The 22,419-nt window shown below is 55.0% G+C and overlaps 1 long non-coding RNA gene across 1 annotated transcript; it reads right to left on the bottom strand.

Annotated features, from left to right (window-relative positions):
* Window positions 1-7,756: 7,756 nt before the first annotated feature.
* Window positions 7,757-13,418, bottom strand: LOC138174623 (uncharacterized). Its single transcript, XR_011171790.1, has 3 exons — window positions 12,582-13,418; window positions 12,098-12,351; window positions 7,757-9,799 (listed from the first exon to the last, which is right to left on the bottom strand). It is a non-coding gene; the product is annotated as an uncharacterized lncRNA (long non-coding RNA).
* Between the last annotated feature and the right edge of the window lie 9,001 nt (window positions 13,419-22,419).

Here is a 22,419-nt window from a genome sequence, read left to right on the forward strand (position 1 = left end):
GTATTGTGAAAAGCTGTGGTCCAGAGCCCCGCCCCCCCCCCCCCCCGGCTTTGAAAAACCCAGATGTTGACTGGGTATGGATGTAATGGTTGGACAGTTTGGAAATCTGTCTACTTGATCTGTTTCTGTCTTGATAATTCTGCCTGTATACTTTGAAGTTCGGGGTGCTGACCTTTTTCCCCTGAACAAGGTAAACGATATGTGTCTGACTGATTAAAGTAAGCTTGTTAACCCATTTTGAGTTGCTTTCCTTTAACAAAGCAGATCCAAGAACCTGTGCTGGCAGCAAACCCTGAGGATGCTTGGGGTGCTTGCCACTACACCTGCCTGCCTCTCTCTGCCTATCTATCTGTCTACCTGTCTGCGTGCCTCTGTCTGTCTGTCTGTCTGTCTGTCTGCCTGCCTGCCTCTCTGTCTGCCTGTATTCCTATCTGCCTGCCTGTCTGTCTCTCCTCTCTCCACCTCCCAGGAGGTAAGTGAACATCTTAGGGTCCCGCTCACCTCACTGCTTTCTTTTCCATGTGAGGTTTTGAATCGAAGTTAGGCATCAGTGTTTCTGACCCCAGGCATTTCTCAGCAAGAGGGATGATCACATCTCTGGCCCTCCTGCTTTGAATCGGCACTCTCAAGGATAGGGGAGGGAGTATTGGGGCCGGAAATCCAGGTTTAAGGCCTTGCTCTGACAGCTCCAGGATGTATGACTTTGGGCAAGTCCTTTTCCCTCTCTGGGCCTCAACATCCCATTTTGTAAAACAAGGCGGTGAGCCTGGTGAGCTTCCAGGTCCCCTCCTAGCCCAGGGCCCCTACCCCTATGTGGGAGCCCACTCCAGCTCTCCAATAGTCCCAAACAGAAGGGAGGGGAATGCTTGGCCGGGCAGCTCTGGCATCTCAGCGGACAGGCTCCCCATCTTCCTGGGCTCCAGCTCTGGTAGCGCTGCCAGCTCAGGGTCCCGGCAAGGCAAAGCAGGATTGGCGGGCTTTTTGGAGAAGTGTTCCTGATCTCCCAGGCCTGACTCAGCCAGCAGGAATGAGCACATTTACCCACTGATGACGGCCCCATGCTTCTCTGGGAATGTCAGCGTCTTCCCTCGAGGAGCCTACTCACCAAAGCTCACAACCAGATATATGGCCAGCGGCGGTGTCCCAGGTGGGATCTGGCCTTTCAAAGCACAGTCCAGGGGCAGCTACTGAGTCCTTGGGCATCATGGAAAGACCCAGCCTCTGAAAGGAGAGGGCTCAGGACATTGTCTCCCAAGCTGTTGTGAGAGTGTGGGCATGTGGGCAGTGCCCACACCTGGCCGTGGTCACTGGGGAGCCCAACCCACCCATTGAGGTGGGATGGTGATGCCTGTCTGCTGGGAAAATCCCAGGCTGTGTCCCAGCATCCACCCAGTGCTCATGCACTGGGCCCAGCATGGCAGAGCTGGTCCAGCCCAGGATTGGGAGCTAAGAGCCAGAGCTTGGGGTTCAAATCCCTGCCCAGGTTGCTTGCACCCCTTTTCCAGGCCTTTGGGCTCATTCCCTGACCTTAGCTCCCCCATCCCCACATGGACGGCTCATCCCTGCCAACCTCTCTCCCCTGGGGATCTTGCTAGCCCGTGCCTTTTCTGGTTAGGGGATAACAGGTGAATCTGCAGGGTGGGGGGAGAAGGCCAAAGTGGAGGGGGGCCTCAGACACAGAGGGGTAACTGGAATGACTGGGCAGGAAGCAGGAGGAAGCCAGGTCTGCAGGGCCAGGGAGAGGACATGCTGTGGTGACCCCTGTGTCTTCACATAATCCCATGTCTCTCACAGTGGCTTTGAGACCTTGGAATCATGGGGCCGTAGATCTAAAGCTGGAAAGGGAAGGGGGAAGGAACATGCATTTATTAAGCACCAACTATGTCCCTCATTTTACAGGTGAGGAAACTGAGGCCCTAGGAGTTCAGAGAACCATAAATTTTGGAGCTAGAAAGGACCTCAGATGTCACCAAGTCCAGCTCCCTCATTTTATAGAAAAGGAAACTGAGGTCTGGAGAGATCAAGTGACTTGTCCAAGGTCACACAACCAGTGACTGTCAGGGAGGGTGGGGGTGAAGTTTAAGCCCAGTTCTTCCTGACTCCCAAGGATGAAGTTCAGGGCTTTATTGCAGAGAAGAAGGGGCTGTGCCCAAGGTTACGCAGACCCAGCAGTGTGTACAGATCATGAGGCCAGTGTGTGCAGGAGAACAGACGAGGTCTGGGACCTGAACCCAGAGCTCTGAGCTTGTGTCCTGGTTTTGTGTGAGCCACAGTTTCCTCCTCGGTCAGATGAGGCTCACTCCTACCTCTTGGGGGGTTGTATGGACCTTGACCTGCCATGGCCGGGATGACTTGTGCTTCATCCAAGAGTCATCTCCGCCAGTTTAGACCATTATCCCCTCTCACCTGATGGCCACGACAGCCCCCAACTTGGTCCCCTCTCCCAGACTGGTCATCTTCCCAAACCAAGGCCTCCCCTCTCCTCTCCATAGACTGACATGATTACCCAGGTTGGCTGCTAGGATTTCATACACAGCCCTTTGCTTTATTTCCCTTTCTGCACTCTCAGGTCAAGAGAAACTGGCCGTTCCTGTCCTCTGATGTTCTGTCTGCCATCTCTGCACCTTTGACCCAGCTGTGCCACCTGCCTGGTGTGCCTCCCCCCATTTACTTTCTTTAAGACTCGGCTCAAACACCGCCTTTGACATGACCCCTTTCCCAAAGTCCCTGTGGCCCCACTCTCGGCGGTCAGCATCCTCCTCCTTTCCCGAGAGCCTTGGGTCGAATTTGTATTGCTTCTGTCTGCCCTCACACTGAAGCAGTGTGGCCCAGTGGGTGGAGTGGCAGCCTCAGAGCCAGGATGCTGAGGGTCCGGGTCCTGCCTGGGTGACCCCAGGCCGTCACTGAACCTCCCACATCTCCAGACAGCTCACCACAGACTCAAGCTGTCGAGAAGGGAGTACCCCGGGTTGGCAGAGGGAGTTTCCTGTGTCAGCCAAGCACGGGGCCAGGCTTTCTCCTGGGACACGGCTAGGTCCATCCTGTCTCCCCTGAGAATGGGAGTAGACAGCCTGTCAGTGTAGCTGCCCAGTGCGCAGTAGGCCCCTAAGAAAAGCTTGTTCATCAATGCAGTGATAGGCACTGAGTGCTTCGAGTTGTCTAGCCTGGGAGGGACCCTGAGGTCTGGAGATGAGAAGTCCCAGAGCGCCGGTCCCCTGGTCTCCACTCCTCAGACCTTTGCCATCCCCAGGCCCTGAGATCCAGGAAGGAGTTGCTCGGACTCTCCCTTGGCCGTGCCACGGCCCCCTCCCCCAGGCTCTGTGTCCTCTCCTCGATGGCTCCCTGGCACCCCGAAGAATGCTGGCAGGCTGCCACAGTGCCACTGCCCTCGGCCTGGAGCCCTTGGTGGCCCCAAATGGCTGAGCAGGCAACATTTGTGGTGCGTTCCAGGATCAGGTTCCTTGGAATGGGTTGGCATGTGGCTTCTGGCCTCCCGAAAGCGATTCCCCAAGCTTGGTGGGGAGCTGACTCAGTTGCCGCTTTGTGGTCCAGCTCCTCTCCCTCCTACAGCCCTGTCCCTTCCTTCTATCCTGGACACAGCTGCAGGCAGGTGGAGACCCAGCCTTGAATCTCGGGGCTGGGGTGCTTGCCTCCTTCCCTGGGGATTTTCAAGGCTCTGAGAGACAACTTCCTCTGAATAATGTGGAGTCCTAGAGTGCTAGGGCTAGGAGGGACCTGGGAGGTCACCTGTGCCAACCACTCCATTTTACAGGGTGGATAACGGGACCTGGGAGGTCACTTGTGCCAACCCCTCCACTTGACAGGGCAGATAACGGAGGTCAGACAGCCCCGCAGGCCCCTCAGCTCTCTTCTGGGCACCAGGCTTAAGCTGTGGAGAGCCATGGAGAGCCAGCAGGGGTAAAGGGCCTGAGTCCTCTCCACCGGACATTTAGTCTAGAGAGAGCTGGGGGAAGGGGCAGCTTGGCCTTGGGGAGAAGGGTAAGCCTTATGCTGCATGGCCCCGGGGCCCAAACCAGAAGCCAGTGCCCAGAGACCACTTCAGGCTTGGCAGCGGAAGCCCCTTCCTAAAGATCAGAGGTGTGCCAAAGGGGGATGGCTGCCTGGGCAGAGGGTGTCCCCGTCACTGGAAGTCTCCCAGGAGAGGGTGAAGTATGCACTGAAGTGGGCATTCCTCTTCAGATCCGGGCTATGCTGCATGGCTACCGAGGTCCCCTCCAACTCTGAGATTCTGTGGGTCTGGGACAACCAGCCCCTGGGGCAGGAAGACCTGAGAACCAGGCCTGCCTCGGACATGTGGAGTCTGTGACCCTGGGTGAGTCCTTCTCCCTGCCTGCCTACAGGGCCCCAGGCTCAGCGTTGCAGGCCAGGGGCTGATCTCCCTTGTTAGAGGCTGGGCTCACAGGGAGCTCCCTAACCCAGTGTCACATGGGTCTAGGCCAAACGGAGGCCAACCCAGGCATGTCCTCTTGGATAGAATGCAAGCTCTATGGGGCCAGACCAACCTTGTTTCTGCATTTCTTCCCCAGTGTTTGTGCAATGCCTGGCTTATAAATGCTTGCTGATGACCAATTGTGGTCACAGTTAGTTTCAAGGACCGGAAGGGCAATGCTGGGGGACAGAGGACTCACTCTGTGGGGTAGCTGGCCCTGGGGCAGCTGAGAGGCCAAAGCCAAGGAAGATCAGGTGGGCTCCTGGCAGCTTCTCCAGGGCTGCAGAGTCCAGAGGGCAGCCCTGCTGCAGATAGGAAGAGTGTCGACTAAGGGAAAAAGGATCAGGAGCTGGCACGAAGCTGCCTGCCAGCTGAAGGGTAGGAAAGGAGAACTGAAGAGAAAATCTTGGCACCGAGCTCCCCAGTGCCCTCGAGTCCCAAGGGGCATGCTGGGAGAAGAGAAGACAGAGGGAGAAGTGGGGAGGGGGCGCAACACCTGTGTATTCAGGCAGGAGGCAGAAATGTCTTCATTCGAGCTCTGGTGGGTTGGGGGGCCTGTCCCCACGGGGGCCCCACGAGGGCCAGAAGCACAACCACCTGGGATGCCAGTGGTGACAGCACCCCCTCGCTGGGCCGCCAGTGTGGGGGAATGGGGTCTCGGCTGTCTGTGGGGGAGGGGACTTCCCATGTTGGCTTCCAGTCTTTCCAGACACAAGCTCCATGGGTGAGTGGGTGTCTCAAAGGAAGCCCTAGCAATTTTCTGCTGGTAACTGGGCAGGACCCGCATCTGGGTTCTAGGACTGTGGTTGCAATGAGTGGGGTGGGGCAGGGGAGCTCCCAGAAACGTCTGCTCAAGAGTGAGTCATCTATGTGGAAAATGTGCATTTTACAATGTGGAAAAGCACTCAGCCTAAGAGATGCCTGCCGGCTGGAGCCCAGCCCTCAGGGGCAGCGTGTGCCAGACATTGCTTCTCCTTCCTCCAGTCCTGGACTCACAAAGTTGGGGTGCTGGGAAACAGGAGCCCAGGGAAGAATTCATACACTGAGGAGGAACGGCTCAGCCCTCCCTGGCCCCGCAGGCCGAGAATGCCCTTGTTGAGAAAGTCTCTAGAGAGGGGCCGTGGTGCTGGGGGAGGGGGACGGAGACCCTGGCCGGGAGTGCCATCCCCCTCCAAGAGGAGAGCAGCTCAGTGTGGACCATTCCCTTACACTATAAAAAAGACGGAATACCCTCCCCCTTTCCCCAGAAGGTGCCAGTCTCTCTTGAGGTGCAGAGGATGGATGGAGTGTTGGCCAAGGAAGTCACAATACCCAAACATGAGACCAGCAGGGACTCAGGTGGTCCAGAACGGACCTGCCTGGAGATCCTCATGGAATGTGGTCTGGACGGTGGTGGGGGAGGGTGGGAAAAGGGGCCCCCACCCAGTGCCAGAAGCCAGCTCGGGGTCACCAGCTCACCATGCCCACAGACCCGGGCCCACAGCGGCTCTGAAACGTCCAAGCATTCTAGAACCTTAGGCCGGATGAGGAGAAAGGAGGCAGAACTTCCAGGAAGAAGACGACCGTCGCAGCCTCTCACCCACCAGACTCGTCCCTCCCAGTGTGGGTGGCTCCCGTGGCACCTCTTAGGAAGGCCAGGAAGCACCTCGAGCCTCAGCCTACGATGAACCGCTGAGGGACGGAGGGGCTTTGTCCGAAGAAGAAAAGTCCATCTGTGTTTGAGTGAAGGAAGGACAAGCATGGGGGAGAAGTGCCTCTGCTGAATCCCAGGCCTGCAAAGCCACATCAGACCCCCCACCCTCCCAGGTGGAGCTGTGTCCTTCCCCTCAAGCCTGCCTCCTCAAGCACCCCCATTCCCATAGCTCTTCTAGCTACCCAGCCTGGCCAGCTCAGCGCCCGTGATTCCCCCACTGAGCCATGTCTCTCAAACGCCCCCTTCTGTGCACTCCCACAGCCACCTCTTGGTTCAGGGCCCAGCGCCTCTTGGCTAGATGATTGACAGCCCCCAGCCTCTCCCCACTACAGTCCATTCTCCGTTATATACAGCAGGCACTTAAATGCTTGGTGCCTCATCCTGTTTCTCCTAGAAGCAGAGACGAAGGCTGATGGGGCTGGATGTGATGTCAGGGCCGTTTTCTGATCACCAGAGCTCTCCCAGAGTGGCCTGAGCTTGCGTCCCGTGGCCTTGAATGTCCTGTGTGGAGGCTGGACGCCTGATTGTTGGGCACCTCGAGGGTCTCCTTTGTTTGGGCCACGTTGGAGGGCCATGGTTGCTTCTTCCACCAATCCCATGGTCAGACTTGGGTCTTAGGAAAGTGACTTTGGCAGGTGAGTGGAGGAGGGACTGGAGACCACCTGGGAGGCTCCTGCAGGGGTCTGGGCCAGAGCTGATGGAGGCTTGGGCTGGGCTGAGGGAGGGAAGGGGAGGGGACATGTGAGGAGGTGACAGACAAGGACACTAAGGCACGGAGAGACGTGCCAAGATGGAGCCGCTGGTGGGGTGCGGGGGCAGGGCTGGTGCAGCAACTGGGGGAGGGAGCCCAGAACTTTTTGGACAGAGCCTTTTCTTTTAAAGCAGCAGGACAATATACTTAATTTCCATTCCCCAGAGGAAGAAACAAAGGGTCGCAGAGGCACCGGCCACGTAGAGCCTCCGTCTTCTGCCAGACCACTGCTGTGTACGGGTGTCCTGGCGTGGTGGGCGGAGGGCTAGACTTGAAATCAGAAAGCCCCGAGTTCAAATCTTGCCTCTGACACTTCAGCTGAGAGACCCTGGGCAAGTCACTGACCCTGTAAAGCGCTGCGCCAAGTTCAAAGCTAGCGATTATGGGCACTCCATGACATCCCTTTCTTTGTAGCCTGTCCCCACAGTAACACTGCATGAATGCCTCCAAGAACCCTGGAGCAGGTTTCCAGGCTGGCCATGTCACAGGCAGGCACCAGGAGGCGGCCACGCCAACCCTGGCCTGGGCTGAGAGGGCAGGCCGAGCTCCACGCCCAGAACTCACCAGCTCTCCTGGCGTGAGGAGGGCCCGATTCGTCATCAGCCCCTTCACCCCTAACATGCTATGGCTGCTGACTTGTGTGACTCTGTGACTCTCTCCGGGACTTCCTTGGCAGAGAGGCTGGAGTGTTTGCCACTCCCTTCTCCAGTCTTTTTACAGATGAGGAAACTGAGGCCAACAGGGTTAGGTGACTTGTCTAGGGTCACACAGCTCAGAAGTGTCTGAGGCCAGATTTGAACTCAGGTCTTCCTGACTCCAGGCCCCGTGCTCTATCCACTGAGCCATTCCACTCCTTAAATTAGGTTGTGTCATTATTTTTATTTTATTCTATAGCACAATTAGGGAAAACAAACCCCCATGAATACTGGCTGACAGTGTATGCCTCATTCTACGCCCATAGGCCACCGCTATCGGTGGCAGGGGGCCAAGAGGCGGAGGCCCTTGTTGCAGGGGTAGCCACCGGATCAAAAACTGGAAGTGAGTGTAAGAAGCCTGGAAAGGCAGCAGGGGCCAGGTGGTCAAGGGCTCTGAAGGCCACACAGAGGCCACAGGGAGCCACTGGCAGTCACTGAGGAGGGGGTGACATGGTCAGACCTGGGCCTTAGGAAGGTCACTTTAATGCCCAATGGGGGACAGATCCGAGGCAGGCAGACCCACCGGCAGCCACTGCAGCAGTCCAGGTGGGAGGGGATGAGGGCCTGCACCAGGCTGGGCAACATTCCAGAGATACTATGATGGTCAACTGTCCACAGCTGGGGTCCGTGGGTGAGAGAAAACAAGAAATCCTGAGGACACCGAGGCCAGGGAGGAGCTAGGAGACGAAGCCATCTGCACAGGAAGACGAGGAGAGGACAGTGACCCCTCAACAGCAGGGTGTGTGGGGAAAATCCCCGGGGCGTTCCTGCTGGTGAGAGTGGCCTGAGAGAAGGGGCCCAGGGAGAGGAAGTGCTATGGACCCCCCAGCTTCAGCAGCCGTGCTGCCTGCGGCTCAGGGCCACCCCACAGCCAGTGGCTCTCTGGGTCCTCACCATTCTTTCTCTTTCCAGCTGGAAAAAGCCATCTTGGGTATTCATCTGCTCAAATGTCCACCTAAAGAATGGCAGATGGAAACTCTCTGACTGTCCCTCTGTCTCTGTGCCTCTGACTGTCTCTGTCCCTGACTCTGTCTCTGTCCCTCTGACTGTCTCTGTCCCCCTGTCTCGTCTCTGTCCCTCTGACTCTCTGTCCCTCTGACTGTCTCTGTCCCTCTGACTCTGTCTCTGCCCCTCTGACTCTGTCTCTGTCCCTCTGACTGTCTCTGTCCCTCTGACTCTGTCTCTGTCCCCGTCTCGTCTCTGTCCCTCTGACTCTGACTCTGTTCCTCTGACTGTCTCTGTCCCTCTGACTCTGTCTCTGCCCCTCTGACTGTCTCTGTCCCTCTGACTGTCTCTGTCTCTCTGACTGTCTGTCCCTCTTTCTCTCACTGTCTCAGCCCCTCTCCCAGTCTGCTCTGGAGGGAAGTCCATTCTCTGGGTGGGTGAATTTTCTTTGTCAGTTTTGCTGCCCACAATTGTGAGCAACCAAACTCATGCTAAGTGATCATCCAGTTTTAAGAGCAGCTTCAAAAGCCCAGAAACGTGTAGAAGCAATTAAAGGAATGAAGCTTCTAATTACCCGCTGCTTTGGCTACAAATGGGGGTGAGTGACTGCCATCCTCCTGGGCTGGAAGGAGAGAGAGAGTGGATGGATACAGAAGCAACAGCTTCCCCTCCCAGGGATGGAAAGGCGGGGAAAGAGAGGGCCTGTGAACAGCATCACTGCTAGGGCTGTGTCCCGAAGAAATCATAGAAAAGGGAAAAGGACCCATGTGGACAAGAAGCTCTTTCTGTGGTGGCCGAGAACTGGCAACAGAGGGGATGCCCATCCATTAGAGAGTGGTTGGACAAGTTGTGGTGCATGAATGGAATGGAATTCTATTGTTCTGTGAGAAATGGGGAGCAGGCGGACTTCAGAAAAACCTGGAAGGACTTATGTGAGCTGATGCTGAGTGAGGAGAGCAGAACGCGGAGGACACCGTACACAGTAACCGCCACACTGTGCGATGAGTGACTTTGAGAGACTTGGATCTTCTCAGCAGTGCAAGGACCTAAGGCAATTCCAAAAGACTCATGAAGGAAAGTGCCACCCACATCCAGAGAGAGAACTTCGGGGGCTGAATGCAGAACCAAGCAGATTGTTTTCTCTTTCTTCTGTTTTTGTCTCTTGTGGCTTTCCCCTTTTGTTTTGATTCTTCTTTCACAACGTGATTCATGTGGACACAGGTTTAACATTGTACATGTATAACCTCTATCAGGCTGCTTGTTGTCTTCGGGAGGGGGATAGAGAGGGAGGGAGAAAAAATTGGAACTCAAAATTTTACAAAAACGAACATCCAAAAGTATCTTTACATGTAATTGGGGGAAAAAAATACTATGAAGGAGGAGAAAAAAGAAAGAAAAATAAGTAAATAAATTAAAATCCTGAACCTGCCCAAAACACTACATTTTTGAAAATTATATGGTATGGGAGCAACTAGGTGGTGCAGTGAATAGAGTACCAGCCTTGGAGTCAGGAGGACCTGAGTTCAAATCCGACTTCAGACACTTAACACAAAACTAGTTAAGTGACCTTGGGCAAGTCACTTAACCCCAATTGCCCTGCCTTTCCCCTCTCCAAAAAGCAAAAAGGCAAAAAAAAAAAGAAAAAAAAAAAAGGAAAAAGAACAAAATCGGGGGTTAAAAAATAAAAATAAATAAATAAAATAAAGAGAAAATTTTAAAGGATAAGAATAAAAAAAAAAAAAAAAAAAAAAGGAAGGGGCTGTGAGTGGGTGTGGCTGCCTCACTGGTCTTGTCGCTGAGGTTTGCCCAATCATTTTTTAGTCCCGATATCTTCCCAGCCTCCATCTGGGTCCCTGCTGTCCTCTACTCATTTCCATCACTGGCTAGGGCCCCTCTCCTTGCTCAGACAGCTGCATTCATTCACCTTCCAGAGAGCATAGGAGAAGATGAATATTTGATGAGAGACAGGCCGACATTCGGGATGGGAATAATGGCCCCGGGAAGGCAGGCGAGGGTTGGGTTACGCTGGCAGATCGGGTGAATGGTAATTAGCCTGATGGTGAAACCTTGAAGGTCTCTACCTCCTGGGAGACAGTGCTTCCTCAGGGCCTCCTTGGTTGGTCATAGAGAGACCGTGGGAGAGCCCTTGGCCCGTCTGCTGCCAGGGATCTGGGTTCAAGCCTACACCCAGGGGCTCAGTGTTAGATGCCAGACATTCCCTCCTTGCGCCTGCCTCTCCAGAGGAGGGGCCCAGAGCACTGGATGAGCCCAGGGCACAGGGGAGGGAAGGGCATAAGCATTTATTAAGCACCTGCTGTGTGCTAAGGGCTGGGCTAAGCCCTTCACAGTTATCATCTCATTTGACCATCACAACAACCCTGGGAGGTAGATGCTATAATTACCCTGAGTTTACAGTTCAGGAAACTGAGTCAGATGGGCTAAGTGACTTGCCCAGGGTCACACAGTTGGTGAGGACTGGAGGTCTGGCACTCTGCCCACTCTGGTTTAGTGGAGGGCGTGAGAGCTGGCTTGGGCCATGTGAATGGACAACGTCCTTCCTGCCGGACTCAGTTTGCCTGGAAACAGCGGCCTGATCAACAGGCGCTTTTTAGTCTTGGCATCAGAATCTCCAGGAAGACTCCCCCAGAGGACGAATAAAGCCAAGGACAGTCATGCCCCAATGGGTCATGCCCACAGCTGGCTTCTGACACCCATTCACAACAAACATGCCTCTTCTACAGGAAGAGCAAAGCCTTCCTCCTCCACAAGCTGTGACCCAGCTGTGAGTCACTGCCCTCCGAGGGGGGTAGCCTGGTTGTTTTCTTTAGCCATAAAATGTCAAATGCCCCAGGCTGACATTTCCATAGAGGGACTGTAGCAAGGCGAGGGTGTGGCACTGGCCTCAGTTTCTGGGAGAGGGCCTTCTTCCTAAGATGACTAGCCTGTAGCCAGCCTGCTGACTGACCAAGTGGAATGCTCCCCCAGCTTGGTCTGGGGGAGGCTGAGTGTGACAGACATCAGAGGCATTGTGTCATAAACGGGCACCCGCTGCCTGGAACTGGGCTCTTGAAAGTGGTCTGGAAGGTGCTGCCACCTTGGAGGAGAGGGGGCCGGCTGATTCTTCCCCTCCCTTGTTAGCAGGGGCCCTGGGAGGCAGAACCCTGGAGTCTCCAATCCAAGATTCACAGAGCAAGGTTGGCCTGGCGTTGGAGGCAGAGGGCAGCCTCTCCAAGGGAAGCACCTGCCAGGACAGCACTTTAGGAGCCTTGGAGAAGTGGGCAGTGAGGTGCTCATTGGGCAGCCGCTCGCCCTGGGCTCCTCTTCCTCTCTCCCCACCCATGGGTGTTGGGGGGCGCTGTTATCCAGCAGCAGGGTTCCAGGGGCTGAGGGGAAGCCTGGGGCCTGCCCTGAGGGAGCGCACAGCCTGGAGACTTCACTGTACAGGGTTATGTAATGCCTGGATACCAGGGGGAAGGGAGGTGCCAGAACGGATGCCAGGGAGTGAGTGAGTCAGGCCTGCGGTGGGGAAGACGAATAACCACATGGCTATTTGTAATACTCACCTCCTGTCAAAGGAAAACAGTGGAGGGACTGGTGTGTAGCTCCTGGACCCCGGCTGGAAGACAGAAGGATCAAGGCCTCCTCATCTGGCATCCTTGCGGAAAGATGCTGGGGCAAGTCCAAGGACCCCTGCTCCAAGGGTGCCCGGGAGACTAGGAGCTCTGGGTCTGGAGCTAGGGGTCCTGGCTGTAAATGGTTCGAGGAAACAGTGTGACCTTAGACAAGTCACTTCTGCCCAGGGCCTCAGTTTCCTTACCTGTAAAACAAGAGGGTTGGACCAGAGGGAGGCTGAGACCCTCCCCAGCTCCAGAGCTAGGATGGAACGTCTTAGGTTTTACAGAGAAGGAAATTGAGACCTAGAGAGTGAAAGGGATTTGTCCAAGGTCATTTAACTAGCAAGTAGAAGAAAACTAGCAAGAAGAAGTGGGAAGATTGGTGGGTTTGGAGTTAAAGGTTCTGAGTGCAAATCCTGCCTCTGCCACTTACCACCTGTTGTGATCTTGGGTGAGTAGGTTCTCCTCCCTGGGCCTCAGTTTCCCCATATGGCTCTTTGAATTTCTGGTCTGACACTCTATGTGCTTCCCCAATGGGCACTGTGGGACTTCCGAGGTGCCCAGGTGAAGGCTGCTGACAGGGACCCCCATTTCCGGAGTGCCTACTCGCACCCAGAAGGCATCTTGAGGGTGGGTGCCAGTGCCAGCACGGGGTGGGGGGCAGGGGCCCCAGGGATCCTTGCAGCCTTCAGCTCAGGACTGGGTTTTCTCTTCTCTCCCCCCGCCCCCCCTTGTGGATCTCCTGGAAAAAATGAAGTCAAACAGGTTCCCCGGGGTGCACACAATAGGCGACTGGGACGGGATGGGAGGGTTGGGTGCGATCCTCAGGGTTACCTGAGGGTCAGTGCTCCGCGGAGCTGGCACTGGCCATGCCCCTGGGCACCCTGCGGGCCGGGCTGGGTCCGATCCTCAGGGTTACCTGAGGGGCAGAGCTCCTCCGAGCTGTCACTGACCCTGCCCCTGGGCACCCTGCACAGGCCAGGCCAGGGTGACCCGGGCCGGGAGGGCAGAGGAGCCGCAATCACACTCCGGGCTCAAGAGTCCCAGAGTCCAGCTCGGGCTGCTGGATGACCTTGGGCTGGGCCCTGCGCGTCTCTGGGCCGCCAAGCTCCAGCCCCAGTCTGGGCCCCTAACTCTGCGGCGATCCGGGCCCGCTGGGCCATTGTGGGGCGCCGGTATCCCACAGAACGCAGGACCAAGCTCGGGTCCCGCAGAAGCGGCGATAGCGCTGGGAAAGAGCCCCAGGCGCTGCAGGACACCAGGGAGGGACGGACCCACAGGGGCGGGGCCCTGGGAGGAGGACCTGGGGGCGGGGCCGGAGAGGCCACGGGATGGGGGCGGGGCGGCCGAGGCCGCACAGGTGCGGACAGAGTGACCCCCGCGGAGGGCGCGCGTCCGTGGCAGTCCCCCGGAGCGGCTGGACTCTGGGATCGGCGGAGGCAGCAGCTGGAGGGCTGGGGAGGCCAGCGGCCCTGGTCCCCGATTTGGCTGGGCCCGGGACCCCCAGACTCCGGGGCTTTAGGACGGAGTGTCTGGCAGCCCCGCGAGTCCCCAGGTACCGCCAGTGCAGAGGAGCGCAGGCGGGAGGCGAGTGGGGAGGGGAGGCCCGTGACTCCGTGACTCTGGGGACGCACTGAGGTTCTGGGCGCTCTGCCTCGGGTTCCGTGCGTGGGTGAGTGCGTGCGTGTTGGGGGGACGGGGTGTTTCGGGGAAAGGAGAACCTTCCCTGGGGCGCGTCGCCAGTGGGTAGCCTGCTTGGCCACCTACTCCAGGGAGACTTTGGCTTGCAGCTCTGCTCCCTGCCATCCTCAGTTTACCCAGCTGTCCAGGGAGCGGTCAGGGCCAACCCGTGCGCCAGCAAAGCCCAGTTGCACGGGAGGGCACACTCGTGCCCGGGAGCCCTTGGACACGCAGCCCACTCAGGAGGGGGGGCATCTCTGCTACCTCTCATGCCTTGGGCTCTCCTGGTGCCAGCTTCCCGAGGGGAGACCCTGCGTGTGGACTGGGCCAGGTCCTGGTCATTAACAAGGAATCTGAGAGGGTCTGGGACCTGGTGATTAAGCCGGCAATCAGTTTCCCAAGCCGGTCCCCTCTCCTGTAATATGGGGAAGGGTAGAGGCCAGGCACAGCCCTTGAATTCAAAAGTCTCCGTTGACCCTGGCAGTCCGTGAGTGTGTGTATGGGGGCAGAGTGGGCACACCAGCCTCAGTTTCTGCATCTGTAAAATGGGAGCTTCTCCCACTTCTGTGGCAGTCAGTGTCTTAGTGACCACTAGGCCCCCTCTGCCTCGACCTGCCCTGCTAATACTTTCAGGGTCCCTGGCAGGGGTTCTCCTCTTGGAGCCTTGATGATCCCCATTTTATAGAGGGGGACTCTGAGGCACACTGAGGCCAAGCAGCTCACCCAGTCAGGAAGGGTCTGAGGCCAGATTTTGGCCCCTGTGTGGCAGTCTCCAAGTCTACTCTGTGGTCCCCCCGCCCAATGATTGCTTTCAGGATTCCCTTTAACGAAGAGAGGGGACTCGACTGTTCTATCCCACGAGTTCTGGGGAATGACTTTTATGCCTCTGGAATCCCCCTGTCAGGGACAGGATGCTGCTAAGGGCCACTGGGTGGCCAGAGAGTTCTAATGCAGCCTCGGACCATCCTAGCTGTGGGACCCTGCTGATGTAACATCCTCTCCACCTCCATCCCCGGGCGGTGTGAGGACAGAGCCAGATGGGCTTTGGGAAGTGCTATATAAGGCCAGCTCTTGCTGATAGCCTCTCTGATCTCACTGGTTAGGTCTGGGAGGGCATCGACTCCCGGAGGGCAGAGGGCCCCTGCCCAGCTAAGTGCCAGGCACAGGGAGCTCTAGAGAGCAGTGACCGACACCTTCTGTGCATATCTCGGACCCCCAGGCCGCTCCAGCCCTGTGCCGGGGCAGTGCCTGGGACTTTCTTTGTAGCTTTGCTGAGCTGGAAGATCACCCATTGATCATATGAGCACAATGAGGCCCAGGGAATTGGGAAGGAGTCCTTGGGAGGTCTGAGAATGCTCCTTTCTTCTTGGCCTTTCGTAGCCATGCGTGACTTTCTCCTGTTGATCCATTCTGGGACCAGAGCCCTGGCTGGAGGCTAGAGAGAGACAGATTTAGAGGGTGGCCTTTAGGACCCAGTTAGAAACAGCAAACCCTCCCTAAACTGAGCCTTAGGGCTGACTTTGGGTTTGGCAGGTCCTTGGGCTGAGGCTGGCCTGAAGCTGACTTTTCTCTCTAAAAAGAAAAAGCTTCTGTGAGAGCTTCCAAACGGGCCCAGATGCTCTCTCCAGTGAAGCAGATCACCACCCATTCCTGCCCCTGCCCCTCCCTAGGTGTTTGGTCCTCCCAGAAGCCCTGGTAGACAGGAGGCTGTGTGGAAAGCCTCCTGGAATTTGTCCGGGGAGACCTCCACTTGGCACCTTGTGTGACTCCTCTAGCTCGGTTTCTCCACCTCCACAGGTGACTGACAGGACTGTAAGTGTGCCCTTTTCCTTGTGACGATCACAGGAGACGCTGCATTCCTTCTGAGCCCTTGCAGGGACTTCCACGGCCACAGGGCAGGGCGTTTGTGCCTACTATTCTGACCACCCAGTGTACTAGGGACCTTCCAGGACCTGGACTGCTTTACACTTTATGGGAACAGCCCGTACAGCCCTGTAGCTTGTCCCTCTGTGAGGGCCATCCTTCTCTCTCTCTGCCGGCCGGCCTTTATGTGACTCACAAGAACACTGCCTTTTTTGGCCCTGACTTGCTTCCCCCAAAGTTCTAGCCTGATGTGAAGGAGTTATAGGGTGGCCCTGAGGCCTTGAAGGCCACACAGGCCTTTTTGAGCTGGGCCCTAGCCTGGTGGACTTTGCTCCCTGGGAGGAATGTGGAGGCCCCCAGCATCCTATGAGGAGGATAAAGAGGATGGGCCAGGAGAGCATTTCCCTTATCGGTTCTTCAGGCTGATAACCACGTCCTGCTAAGCTCTGGACTGATCTGTGGGCACTTGGGAGCTGCCCAGACTGCCTCTCATGCCTCCAACACACAGGCCAGGGCTGGAGGAGAGGCGCACTGGGCCAGAACCTCCAGCAGGGCAGCTGGCCGATGGACCCAGACCCTCCTCTCTGACGCACAGTAGGTACATTAGAGAGGTGGGTGAAGGTGAGGGCCATGCATGGCAAAGTCAGGGGAGGAGCACAGGAGCCTGGGTGCTGGGGAAGCCTCGGTAGCACTTTAGAGAAGCTTGCCCCCTCTGAAGTGAGGTCCCAGGCCTGGAGCTGGGGGGGGGCTGCAGAGGCCAACCCCCTCATTTCCCAGAGAATGCCCCAAGGCAATTACTGGAACACAGATTTAGAGTTGGAGGGAGGAGAAACCCCCACGTGGTCTAACCAACCACCTCATGTTATAGATCGAGGCCCAGGGACAGGGAAAGGCTTCCCCAAGATCACAGAGCTGGAAGGGGACTCAGAGACCATGGAGTCTAACCCTCATTTTACAGGTGAGAAAACTGAGGCCCAGAGGGAACATAGGGAGGCCTTCTGACCCAGCCTCCCCTTGGCCATTGAGGAAGCTGAGACCTGAGGTCACATATGTCAGTACTTTACAAACATATGATTCAATCCATACAGCAGCCCTGGCAGATAAGTACTATTATTGTGCCCATTTTACAGATGAAGAAATGGAGGCAGACAGAGATTAAGTGACTTGCTCAAGGTCACACAGCTATTAAGTGTCTGAGTCAGGATTTGCATTCAGGTCTTCCTGACTTCAGGTCTGGTTCATGGTCACAGGAATGAGAAGGGATCTTAGGCAGTAGCTGGTCTGTGTCTGATTGGCCAATGGAGGCCACTGAGAAGGTTTGGGGGGGAGCAGGGAAGTGGGGGTCTAGTGGCCCCAGAACCCATGGCCTTTCCTGCTCCCCAATTTCTTCTCTAAATATCTTTAGTTCACTTTAGGCCATTTTAATTCATTTCATCAGTGCTCCTGGGGCACTGCTTCCGGCCCCGTCCTGTCCTGCTTGACCCTAGCCTCCCCAGAATGTGGAGTCCAGGTGTGGTCTGCCCAGGGCCTGACCCTCAGACCTCTCTTAAAGCAGCCTCAGTCTGATCAGCTTTTTCTCCCCCTGAATGTTGAGGTTGACTAGAGGGGCATGCAGCCCACTGAGACTTCCAGATCTTTGTCGGGCAGGCTGCCACCCAGCTGTGCCTCCCCCATCCTGTGCTTGTGAGGCTCGGTCTTCAAACTCCATCTTCTTTGCTTTGGCCTGTCGGTCACCTGCACCCTATACTGCCCAGGCATGGATGAAAAGGCTGGCCTCCCCAGGGGTTCTCTGATAATGTAGCCTAATGTTGTTTGCCGAGTGAATTAGAAACATCAATGAGCTCACTTTAAAACAGGTGTGAGCTCTAGTCCTGGATAATACCTTAGAGGCCATCTGGTCCTCACTGACAGCTGGGGAAATTGAGGCAAAGAGAGGGACAGGACATTCCCAGAGTCACAGGACGTGTCTGAGGTCTTCCTGACCCCAAGTCCAGTGATCTCTCTGTGTTTGGACCCGGAAGGCATGTTTGCTTATATGTTGGGTAAAGGAGAGTCTGTGGGCATGGGAGGAACAATTCAGGCCCAGGGCTTCTTGGGCGCTAAGGAGGAAGGGCTAGGGCCACAATCAGTGCAGGCTGGGTGGTTGTAGCAGTAAGCACCCCAGCATACCCAGGGTGCCTGCCAACACAGGTTCTTAGATCTGCTTTTCTAAAGGAAAGCAGCTCAAAATGGGTTAACAAGCTTACTTTAATCAGTCAAACATATATCGTTACCTAGTTCAGGGGAAAAAGTCAGGACCCCGAACTTCAGAGTATAAAGACAGAAGTTACAAAGCAGAAGTTACAAGAAAACAGAAAAACATATCAAGCAGACAGGCCTCCAACTGTCTTGACCATTACTTCCATACCAAATCACAGTTACCAGAGAGGGAAGCATCAACATCTGGGTTTTCAAAGCCAGGGGGCTCTCAACAATGGCTGTCCAGAGTCTCATCTGGTCAAATCACACCCCACTTCTCAAAGTGAGCCCCAAAGCAAAGCCTCACATCAGGGCTTATATAGCCTTCTACTGGCTCAGAAAATGTAACAACCTTCTTGACCCACTGCCCAATCACAAAATATCTCCTGAGAAACAAGCCTCCCACCACAGGTGCACTTAAGCCTAGGGGCAGGGAAGATCTTAAAAATTTACATTCCTTATTTATTCCCCCCCCCCATTTTATTTTTTTAAATTAATTTGTTTATTTCCTTTTAGTTTATAGGATTCAATCCCACAATTCCTTGAGTTTCACATTTTGCCCCCCTCCCTCCCTCCCCCCCACGGCGGCATACAGTCAAGTATAGGATCTGTAAATACTTTCACATTATACATTAGTCAGGTTATAAAGACAGATTGTATCAGATGGAATGAACAATGGGAAAGAGGACATAAAACCAATCAAGAAAAGGAAAAAGATCAGGTATTTTGCTTCCATCTGGATATAAACTTAGTTCTTTCTAGTTCTTTCTCTGGATGCACACATTTCCCTCCATCATGAGTCTTTGGGATTGACTTATATCACTGCATTTCTGAGAAGAGTCCAGTCTATCAAAGTTGGTTATCACACATACGTTGTGTCTGTAACTGTGTACAAAGTTCTCCTGGCTCTACTCTTCTCACTCAGCATCAGTTTGTATAAGCCTCTCCAGGTAAATATGAAGACCGTCTGCTCCTCGTTTCTTATAGCGCAATAGTATTCCATAACATGCATATACCACAACTTGTTTAGCCATTCCCCAATTGATGGGCACCCCCTTAATTTCCAATTCTTTGCTACCACAAAAAGAGCTGCTGTAAACATTTTTGTACATATGGATCTTCCTCCCATTTCTATGATCTCTTTGGGATACAACCCTAGAAGTGGTATTGCTGGATTAAAGGGTATGAAAGTATTTATAGCCCTTTGGGCATAATTCCAGACTGCTCTCCAGAAAGGCTGGATCAGTTCACAACTCTACCAGCAATGCATTAGTGTTCCAGTTTGCCCACATCCCCTCCAGCATTTGTCATTTTCCTGTTTTGTCATCTTAGCCAATCTGACTGGTGAGACGTGGTACCTCAGAGTTGTTTTGATTTGCATTTCTCTAATCAATAGTGAATTAGAGCATTTCTTCATGTGCTGATAGATAGCTTTAATTTCTTTCTCTGAAAACTGCCTGTACATGTCCTTTGATCATTTACCAATTGGGGAGTGACTTGTATTCTTATACATTTGACTCAGTTCTCTGTATATTTGAGAAATGAGTCCTTTGTCAGAGACATAGGTTGTAAAGATTCTTTCCCAATCTCCCACCTCCCTCTTAATCTTAAAAATTTGCATTCCTATAACCTATAACCTCCTGGGTGTGGTGCTCTGACCTCCTCCTGTGGTGCAGTCTGGCCATGAGGGGCAGGCAGAGGCCTTGGCCGGCCTGCCCTCTCACACTCATTCTGAGCAGAGGTGCCCAGGCACAGATGGCAGCAAAGGTGCCCGGGCACAGATGGCAGCAGAGGGGGCAGCCTTCTGAGGAGCAGGGATTCAGCCATCCCCTCAGGGTCCTGAAGCCATGGGCAGGTGCCTGGGAGAGCAGGATCTGTTTCCTTGGCATGGATTAGCCACAGGGAAGTAGAGATTTGTGGTTGGCTTTTTAAAAAGCAATTTAATGTTTAACTTTTTGTGTAAATGGGTGATCTGCCAAGGTGATCTTCCAAAGTCCAGAATACTGCTATCCGCCAATGACCCCGAAGCGGAGCCCAAAGCCTTTGGTGCTTTCTGCTGTGCTCGGTCCCAGTCCCTCTTGCCATTGTGAGTCCCAGCCACCTGGATGGTAACCCGATCCTGTGAATGGCCAGGAGCCCTGGAAATATTTAACCCCAGAGAATCATTTCCCTGCAAGCTGGGGAAAAGGTGGGACCTGCTTCCAGGCTGCTCTTCCAGAGCACTGATCCACTGCCCGTTGGGTAGTCAGGGAGGGAGGGTGGCTCGGCCCCCACCTCAGGGCACTGTCCTGGTGACATTTGTGAATCTGATCACCCAGTCCTTGCTCTCCTGGGCACAGCATGCTGGATGAAGACACATTGGCCGATGAGCTTTTATTAAGATCTTCTTCTGTGCTGGGCACTGACCTGGGATGCCAAGGAAGGGAGAAGCATGGTCCCTGCCCTCGAGGGGCTCTCCTTCTAATGGGGGATGGGCACAGAAATGCCCAGAAGCAAGAATGCAGAATTGATAGAAGGTGTCCCTCTGGTGGTCACTGCTTTGGACAGTTCAGCTCTGGGGGCAAGAAGCAGAGATGGGGTGGAAAGAGACTGAATTAGGAAGGTGGACTGAAGTGCTGGGTTGGACTCCCCTGGGTTCCTGGGTCTGTCCATGAAGCAGGTGCTGGAGACAGCAGAGGCCCGGCATCTGGGCCCCTTCCTAGGCAGGCGGCTTGAGTGTGTGATGGGTCAGCTTTTTTCCTGGGCACCCTTGAGTGAGGCCTGAGGATCCGGGCAGGACCCTGGACTGGGAGGGAGGGAGGAGAAGGGGTTGGAGCCAGCCCTCCTGGGTCACCTGTACTTCTTCTCGCTTCCCTGGGGAGGCCATTCTAAATCCAGACTGTCCCTGGCCTGGAGTGCATCATGCCTCAGAACCACTTGGGTTGTGGGTGTGAGTGGCAGAGGCTGTTGGGGACTGCTTAGGACTCAGGCTGCTGAAGCCCATAAGGTGCTGGAAGGGACCACTTGGTGGGTCACTTGGGCATAGGCACAGGGCATCAGAACCAGAAGGACCTGCCATGACTCCTGGATCCAAGCCCCACTTTACAGATTGGGAAACTGAGACCCAAGGGAGAAGCCCGATCCAGTCTCCTCATCTGACGGAGGGGAGAGCTGAGGCCCTGGGAGGTAAAGGGACTTGACCAGGGTCAGACAGAGAGTGAGTGGCTGAACTGGGATGCAGACACAGCTGTTCTGACTCATAGATGCGATGATCGGCTCCCCTTTGTGTGACTTCCCCAGGGCCTGTGATACAGGGCCCAGCCCAGCCGTGTCCTCCCCGAGGCTTGCTGCAGGGCCCCTGGCCTCCCTTGCTTTTTCCTGGTGATCTGTTTGATTTCTCTGGCTTTGTGGCTGCCCAGTCGGCTGCCCCCAGGGCTCCTCATCAGGGTGTGCTGCAGCTGGCCCCTGCTGGCTCTGGAGAGCTGGTTGTTAAATGCAACATGTGAAGGGGAATCATGCATATACTAAGGCTGTGGTCAGTTAGTTATTAAATGCCTCCTGTGTGCCAGGCACTGGGCCGGGCACTTGGGGGGTACACAGACAAAAATGAAACGATCTCACTTCTCAAGAGGATTTCATTTGAAAGGGGAGATCCATAGAAATGTGAATTATCTCCTACCTCTCCTGTCTACAGCTTGTGAGCTCATATCGGTTTCCTTTCTTCTGTCTCCCCATTCCGTTTTATACTCCTTGAGGGCAGGGACTGTCTCTAGTCTCTTTTTGTGTTTATACAAGGCTTAGCACCAAGCTTGGCCCCTGGCAGGTGTGTATCAGTTGACTGACTCGAGCTTCCTATAATTTAGGTAGCATATGACAGGGGGCCGGCAGACGGCCATGACAGGGAGCTCACTCCCTCACACTCCTGTGTTCTTGAACTGGAGTTCTAGCGAGCCACGGTATTTGAGGTATTGGGGACACACTTAGATTTGGGGGCCCCAAACAGCTGCTTTCCGTGGTCATTCTGGGGGAGGGTAGTTCTTTTCCCAAACTGGAGAATCACAGCTTAATTTCAGTGGACTCAGCTCTCCCCCCCACCAAATACTCATCACACAAAGTCAGAGTCGTGAGCAAACCTCTTTGCCAAAGGGCTCAGTAAAACAGTAATTGGGGAAGCGTACATTTATGTTGGGTCATCGAAAGCCCCCATTAGCTTTAGAAGGGGAGTCTCAGCCGACTGGGGAGAGACCATGGCACTGGCGAGGTTGGCTTTTGCAAGTCTGTGGGGGCCGTGAGTGGGGAGAATGGAGGAACCTATTGGGGCACCCCCCTCCCTGGGCTCATGGGGCCTCAGCCCCCAGAAATCATGGAGTTTTAGGAAAAGCAAACGTTTTGGCAACTGGTTAGATGGGTAGGTGAGAGGCAGGGAGGACCTGAAGGTACTGGTTATGTGCCTGGAAAACGGCAGTGCCGTCAGCAGAGACAGAGAAGTCTGGAAGAGGGAGGGTTGGGGC

Source organism: Petaurus breviceps, unplaced genomic scaffold, assembly GCF_028583685.1.
Source record: "Petaurus breviceps papuanus isolate PSGF00001 unplaced genomic scaffold, PetGlider_PUasm1.0 689, whole genome shotgun sequence".
NCBI lineage: Eukaryota > Metazoa > Chordata > Mammalia > Diprotodontia > Petauridae > Petaurus > Petaurus breviceps.